Below are 8341 nucleotides of genomic sequence, written 5' to 3' on the forward strand. Positions count from 1 at the left end.
GTCACATGATTGTTACCCAGAGTCTAAAGTTTATATTAGGGTTCACTCTTGGGTTTGCACACTGTGGGTTTGGACAAATGTATAATGACATGGATTCACTATTTTGGTATTCTAGGGAATAGTGTCCCTGCCCCAAATATTCTGTTTTCTGCTAATTTATCCCTTCCTGCCCCTTCCCTCTTGAAAACCACTGATTTTTACCATGTCCATCGTTTGCCTTTGGAAGACGTTAAATGACCTGATATAAAAAGTTTGATTGAATTTGAAGTCTATTTCCATTGTCAGTGCATTTATAAATGAAAAACTAGGAAATATGAAATCCTATTAAAATTTTTGAATGATTATAAAAATGATTTAGAATGTTTAATTGCATTGTATGAATGAAGTTTATTGTTGATGGGGGTCCATGAGAAATTTAGAAGAAATCGTCTGTCTTGGTCAGTATGTGGTCAGTATAAGTATAGAACCCAATGTAAAAAAGTTATATTCATAGAAACAAGCCTCTATTTCTCATGGAAAAAAATCTAAAGTTTTTCTTTAGGAATTTTATACAAATTCTTTACCATCTTCTCACATACTTTGTATTTCTGTTTCCTGATCATCATTATAGAGTGTAAGGGAAATAGAATTTATTTATTTATTTTTTAAAGTTTTATTTATTTCTAGGAGAGAGAGAGAGACAGCGTGAGCAGGGGAGGGTCAGAGAGAGAGGGAGTCACAGACTGAAACAGGCTCCAGGCTCTGAGCTGGCAGTCAGCACAGAGCCCGACGTGGGGTTCGAACCCACGAACCGCGAGATCATGACCTAAGCGAAAGTCGGACGCTTAACCGACTAAGCCACCCAGGCGCCCCATAGAATTGATTTATATCACTGAAGCCTTGATTTGCCTTCCAGGCACCGGATAAATAATAATACTTACAATTCGTGCCATGACAGGTATCACTGATCTGTTTTGGCTCCTTGGACACAGTGGAATGGACTCTCCAGATGAGTCATTTGATTGTTAGTCTACTGTGGGTAGTCTTAGTGAAGGATAACTTCCATCTAGGAAACCTAGAATCTTCTAAGGGATTATGGAACTTTTTGGAAGTATACAGTTTCTGAGAACTATCTTTTATCCTTTCCATTGGTCAGGCTGACATAACTCAGAATTTACAATCCTGACTTAGCCAAGTGCTTATGTGGTTACACATGTAGCCTTAGGTCAGATGTTTTTATTTAGTTATTCCCTCAGTATACATTTGATGAGCATTGCTGTTTCTGGCATGTGGAAGATCATTTATATTTATCTTTGTTCTTAAGGAATTTATAGTTTCATGGAGAAAGTCCCATAGATGCTTATATAAATGTGTGAAGTACAGCAGTAGTTTAAATAGGCTTTGAGACCCATGAGGAAATTATGGGCCATGATTGTTGTTTGATTTAATAAAGAAAAATTGCCTAACGTGTATAATTCTTTGTTTTTAATTAGGTAAGTAAGACTTGAATTAAGGACTTGTGAAATTTAAAAAAGTACAAAAAATATAGTCTAAAAATTTAGCCCCATTTTATATTCACCTCTCTTCCCTATTCCACTTTTCATTCATTAAAAATTTTTAAATGTTTATTTTTGAGAGAGAGAGGGAGGGAGAGGGAGAGGGAGAGAGAGAAAATGGGGCAGGGGCAGAGAGAGGGAGACAGAATCTGAGGCAGGCTTCAGGCTGTCAGCCCAGAACCTGATGCAGGGCTCAAACTCAGGAATGGTGAGATCATAACCTGAGCCCAAGTGGGATGCTTAACCGACTTAGCCACCAAGGCACCCCATTTTTTTTAAACCATTGCCTGATTTAAGAAAATTTTAGATCATTACTTTTTTTTTTTTTTTTGGTCACCAGTGATGATTAGTAAGTTTTCTTGTACATCTGTGTTTTCAAATATATGTAAATTATGTGTATAGTGAAAAGTCCTAGGAATAGAATCTGAGCTGGAGAATATTTCTCTTGCATATTTGCCTGTTACTAGAATCCTTAGAATTAATATGCTTTTCCTTTTAAGATAACTGAAAACCTGGGAGGATTTAGGGTATTTGGAATTGGCAGAAATAGTCTGGAAGATAGTAATCCTAATGGCTTAGCTGCAGCACCTGCATCGTCATCTGGAAGGAATTGTATGTGCCCCTGGTTCCTCCTCAGTCCCTCACCTCCCTTCCTGTCATGTGAACCACCACTGCCCTCCCATCTTCCTTGTCTACGTGTGTTCTCCCCAGTTGTCCCGAATTCCAAAATCTCCCTTTTCCCAGTTGTGTCCTGAGCTGACCTTTAGTTAGGCATGCTTCTGATTGTCAGAGCAAGAGAATCAACTGTGCTGGTCTCTACAGTTAGTAGCCTTTTCAGGGTCTTCCATGAAGTCCAAAGAATAGTTTATATAGAATATATAGTTTATATATAGTCTTAAAAGAAGTAACATTCTTGAACTTAAATGTGATATTTATCATCCCTCTCCTCTGCTCCCCTCAGTGTTCCTCCATAAACTTTTTAGGATATTGCTAGCAGCTAATAGAAATATTCCTAGTTACTTAACCCACAAAATATGAGAGTGCTCCTGTATTTTTCTGGATCAGGATACTCAGATCCATTGAGCTCTGTAGTTAGAATTTTGTTACTTTTTCCTAGTCAATTCTATAAATCATTTCAAGAATTTGTAGACTTAAAGAATGCATTCCTAGGGGTGCCTGGGTGGCTCAGTCAGTTGAGTGTCCGACTTCAGGTCAAGATTAAGACTCGTGGGTTTAAGCCCCACGTTGGGCTCTGTGCTGATGGCTCAGAGCCTGGAGCCTGCTTCAGATTCAGTGTCTCTNAGGGAAATGCTGACAATTAGGTCATTTCTAGTTGTCATTTTATAACAAATTCATGTATAGTATTTGATTCCCAGATTCTTGCTGCGACCCCCCTGCCCCCAATTCTCTAATCATTTTCAGATTCATAAAATGTAACAATTCCATGTTGGGCCTCAGTAGTTTATCCCTTAATTCTGTGTGGGTTTCCTGATTGCATAAATTTAGCAGCTCTCCCTTAGGTCGTCATTAAGTTGTTTGTGTGTTTGGGCAGGCTGCCTTGATTTACAGCCAGCACTTAACTAAAGATGAGTAAGATAGCAAGTCTTACCTTGTTTTTCCTCTCAGCCGTCCCTATGCTTGTGGCTGTGAAACCTACTTGGAGTATAGGTAGCACAATTAGTCAAATACAATTTGCCCAAGTTTTCGTTTCAGGGTAAATCTCTTTTATGACTATCTACGTAATACTTCTTATTGCTACTCAGGTTAATTCTGTCTGGTAGGTTTTAAGTAATGATCTCTAGTCTCTTTACTTACTACATAAGGTATAGTGAATCTAGCAATCCTTTATTTTTAAAAAGGGTAAGACCAAATTATTAACTCAGTATGATGCAGTCCTGATTTATTTAGTTGTATTTGCCATAGCCTCACAAAATTAGTACTTATGAACAGAAGCCCAATGGTTTTAGGTAATCCCTTACTCATATAAACATTTGTTACAATAATGTCACTGCTTTCCAGGTGGTAACATATTATCAGGTCCTTTTCTTTTCTCTTCCCATAGCAATTTACTCTTCAAGGGTTTCTTCCTCTCCATAGCAATTTACTCTTCAAGGATTAGGGCAAAGAAACAACCCACGAACCTTGGTTAGCAAGATTTTCAGAACTTGGACAGCTATGATTTTTCTTTTTGAAATCTTGGCTAGTTGGTGAAATTAATGGTTTTAGAAATGTTCTCAGGTTGGTTTAGGGGAGAGTAAAAGGAATCTTTTGAGACATTGTCATATTTTCTTAATCCAAAGAGACTAGAAGTCACTGAAAATAATTCACAAAGACCTTGCAAGAGTATCTTTTTAATAATTAGGAAAGGATGTTTGGAGAAGTCAAGTGGACACGAGTGCTTGGTTCACATTCTGTAGCTGTTGCAGAAATTGGGAAAGAATTTTTCATCGAAACTCTTAAAGAGGCTGGTCACAGTAGTCAGGAGAAGTAATTAGCAAACTCATTTTCTACATGCTATTTCCAGGTTTCCTTGTTGTTGAGATAGTAGTAGCATGAATTTATTAGTTTTCCTCTTCCCGATTGACCCACTCCTGTCGTCTGGCCCACTTTCTTAGGCCGCAGAGAAATAGGAGTCCTTGTTGTTTATTAGTCCTTTTTCTTTTTTACACTTATCTGGCAACCTTTAACCCATAAACTCCCAGTCCACTTGTAGCTGACAGCTCCCCTCGGCGTTTTAGTACATCTCTCTCCGTCAGGTTATTTTTTTTCCTTTTACTAAAAATAATAAAAACTTAGTCTTATCTTTAAAGATACAAAAGAGACTCTTTTTAGGAAGCAGTGTACACTGCAGCTGTCAGATGAGTGAGGGTTTCTGCTGGACAGGTATGTCAGAAATGGACACTTTTCTTATCAGGAGATTATTCACTTTGTAATGTCATCTGCCTCCTCAGATTTCTGATAATCCTAAGTGTTTTCACTGGTAAGAGATGGTTTTGCCAACTTGGAAGACAGTCTTATCTGGTGGCCTTCTAATGCTTTTGACATGCAGACACATTTCTTGCATTTTTTTACCTATTAGCCATTGAAGAGAACAATGACTACCTGGTAGCAAGTTGTCTGGAAATGTGGAGGACCTTAATGGGGAGACTTACACATGCGAATTGATGCCAGCTTCCTGGTATGACCCAGGCTTGAGTAATTGATGTTTAACATCGGATGGAAAGCTTAATGAAATTCCTTGGTACTCTGGTGGTTCCATTCTTTTTCAATCCCAACCGCTGTCCTTCCTGATGAGACTGAACTGTAACAATGATGAATGTATATAGGGGGATGCCTGCTTCAGAACACTCTTGAGTAAGATGTACTGGAGTCCCTGAAGGTAATGCATAAAACCAGAGAATAAAATCTAGATGGATAGAGTTGGAATTTTAGAAGTAGAAATATGACTTTAAGATAATCCAGTCTAAGTATGTTTCTAGTTTCGTATACCCTATCATAGCCTGATATAATACTATGCAGATCATAGGACTTTGATACATTCTGGACAGCTATAAGCAATATGTAGGTTAACTCACAAAAGGTGCAGATGAATTTTGAAAGTACCGGAAGACTTGAGATCTATGTCCTGTCTAAAATGTGGTCCCTGTTAGTTGTCAGAACCTTTCTGGAACCACAGAACCAGAACTAAAGGTGGGCTAGGAACTAGCTTAGGAAAGTGTAGACCAGGAGGCCAAAAGTAAAACCTATTAAAAGTTTCAATAAAGAGGTGGTGGGGAGTAGAGACTCCTGTGTTGGTGCGGATAGATTGAAGTCAAAATACCAGTGCCTTAGAGTCTGTTCCATGTTGATATTGTGAATGAAACTGTAACTCTGCAGTGAAGACGGGGTCATTAAAAACTTGAACGTTTTCTTGTTGCGTTTTACTTAGATTGTTGCCTACTTGGGTGATTATTTCTTAGGATAAATTCCTACAAGTTAAATTGCTGGTTCAGTGATATAATAACTTTCAGAATTTTGGTGTATTACCATGTGGTTTCTTTAAATAAGACAACTCCATTTAAGTTGACACTGGATGTTTTCATTTTCAAATTCCCTTTTAGAAATATGTTGTAAAGCTTTAATGCTGCATATAAAGTTGTGAAAGTGGCTTTCGTTAGCAGGACTTTCATTTTCCTTGTTAAAAGTGAAATGATGGCACCCTCTGCTGATACTGAAAGGAATTGCTGAACGATAATCTACAAGTTGGAATGAGAGCATGTACAAATGTGTAATGTTGACTTTCTTGTTACTCATGGTCCTGTGCTCACGCTGCTCAGCATTAGGCACCATGATAATAAATATGCAGTTGCATACAATTAAACCCATATTTTGAAGCAAGTGGAGAAACTAGAGTGAGCAAGTTACACAGAGGCATGAAATAACATGGTGTGTTCAGGGATCTGTGGGTAATTTTATAGGAAACTTGAGAGGGTGTTGGTATGCCTCTTGCAGTGAAAGAGACTGTGAAAGACAGAGAGCATGTATCACTTTAGGGAATTTAAACTGTATCATAAAAGTGCCATTGAGTCTTCAGAGAGTTCTGTTTAGAATAATGTGATCATTTAGGTACTGTAGAAAGATGATGCTGGCAGCCGTGTACAGGAGGGGTTGACATGGGGGCAGACCAGTTCTAAGATCAGTGTATTTGCTAAGTGGGCTGAGTAGGGTCCAGGGAGATCCAGCTCTGAGATAGGACTTGGAAGGTTTTTTTGTTGTTGTTGTTTTTTGTTTTTTGTTTTCTGTTTTTTGTTTTTTTTTTTTTTTGCGCAAAAAGCTTTTTATCACAAAACTTTCAAACATACAGAAAAAAACCCATATGCCCAACTTAGACCCGACAATTGGTAACATTGTACCACGTGTACTTCCTCTCTCCCTCACCCTCTGTCTCCCCTCTCTCTCCATCTTTCTATGGAAGTATTTTAGAGTAAGTTACATCCCTCAAATATTTAAGCCTCTCTCCAAAGTAAGGACATCTGGGGAAAGATGTTCAGGGGATACAATCAGGAAAGTTTAGGATTTGGGGGTAGAGATAATAGGTTCTGTTACATCTAGTAAGCAGTGCCACACACACACACACAAAAGCTTTATAATGACTCATTTGTGCTTCTGTAGTATTTCCCCTCCTCTCTTTTTGATACCTTTGGAAGATGGAAAAATGGTAAATGCTAGTCAATTTTAAATGGAAACTTAAAACCTTTTAATCAGAAAAAAACTCAAATACAGTAGTAGACAGTGGGCATTGTTCTTGGCCGAGGCAATAGTCCATGCCAGGCTTCTCCATGGAAGGAAATAGAAGGTGATTAGAGAGGGGCTGAGCAGCCTTCTCCCACAAGGAGGGAGAAGGGCCAGGCCCTCAAACCAGGTGAAGGCCCAGATCGGTGGATGTTTGTGTGAGAAAAGTGTGCATGGAGCACGGGTGTGATCCAACCCACGTGTGTTGCAGAGAGTGATCAGGAGGCAAGCTGACTGGCACCAGCATCGGTGGCAGTGGGGAAAGCAGGAAGCCGGAAACGCAAAGGGTGCTGGACGTGGGTGCCAGTCCTTAAGTATCTTTAATTAGTAGGGAAGTTGCCTGCCATACCTTTGGTCTAGGAAGTGTTTTACATTATGATCAGTGAGATTAGGAAGTCTTCCTCCTCTGGGCGGGACAACTAGGAAGGGGATGAGGCATGTAAATATCATGTATGATGTTATCATAGCTATAACTGGTAGAGTCCAGGGTTCACTCATTCCTTCCACAAATGTCTGTGGAGCCAGCTCTTAACCGCAAACACTGTGTGAGGACAGTAGTGAGCAACAGACACACGGAGCAACACGGATAGAAGTCCCTGCCCTCTTGTCGCTTATATGCGACTAGGAAAGACAACGGTGGGCAAGATAAATGAAATCTACATCACAGGTTGTGATGGGCACTAAGAAGAAACATTAGATAGGGGGTGGGGCGTGTGTGTGGAGATTTTAGAAAGGGAGGCCAAGGGGGACTCCACTGAGGTGCCATTAGGGGAAAGACCCGTGAAACTTGAACCGCTTGAGCGACGTCTGTGTACACAGTGTGTTCCATTTGCCGTTTTTTTGCGTGAGTCTATCTCCTTTCAAGAATGTGCGAATAGGAGGGGTGCCTTCATGGCTCAAGGTTAAGCGTCCGACTTTGATTTTTGACTCTGGTCACGATCTCCTGATTCATGAGTTCGAGCCCCACACTGGGTTCTCTGCTGTCGGTGCAGAGCCTCTTTGAATCCTCTGCCCCCCCCCCCCCCTCTCTGCTCCTCTCTTCCTCTCAAAAATAAACATAAAAAAAGAATGTGTAAATAGGAGGTGACTGACAGCTGGCTTCCATGTGGTATTTAACTTTTTTTTTTTTTCTGTTCCTGCACTGTTTCTTCAGTCAGACTTTTCAGTCAGAGCCTTTCAATCCTAAGATTTCTTTCTTTTTTTTTTTTTTAATTTATTTCTTGGGGAGAGAGAGAGAGAGAGACAGCGTGAACAGGGGAGGGTTAGAGAGAGAGGGAGACACAGACTCTGAAATAGGCTCCAGGCTCTGAGCTGGCAGTCAGCACAGAGCCCGACGTGGGGCTCGAACCCATGAACTGCGAGATCATGACCTAAACGAAAGTCGGACGCCCAACCGACTAAGCCACCCAGGTGCCCCTCAATCCTAAGATTTCTTGATGTAAATAAACTGCAAAGTGAGTTTTCTCATTATCGCATTGTATCTTTCCAGAGTGTTCGGTGTAAGAAGGGGTGTCTGAGTTCTCTCCAAGGCTTCG

The sequence above is a fragment of the Crocuta crocuta genome, unplaced genomic scaffold, assembly GCF_008692635.1.
Source record: "Crocuta crocuta isolate KB4526 unplaced genomic scaffold, BGI_CrCroc_1.0 scaffold457, whole genome shotgun sequence".
Lineage (NCBI taxonomy): Eukaryota > Metazoa > Chordata > Mammalia > Carnivora > Hyaenidae > Crocuta > Crocuta crocuta.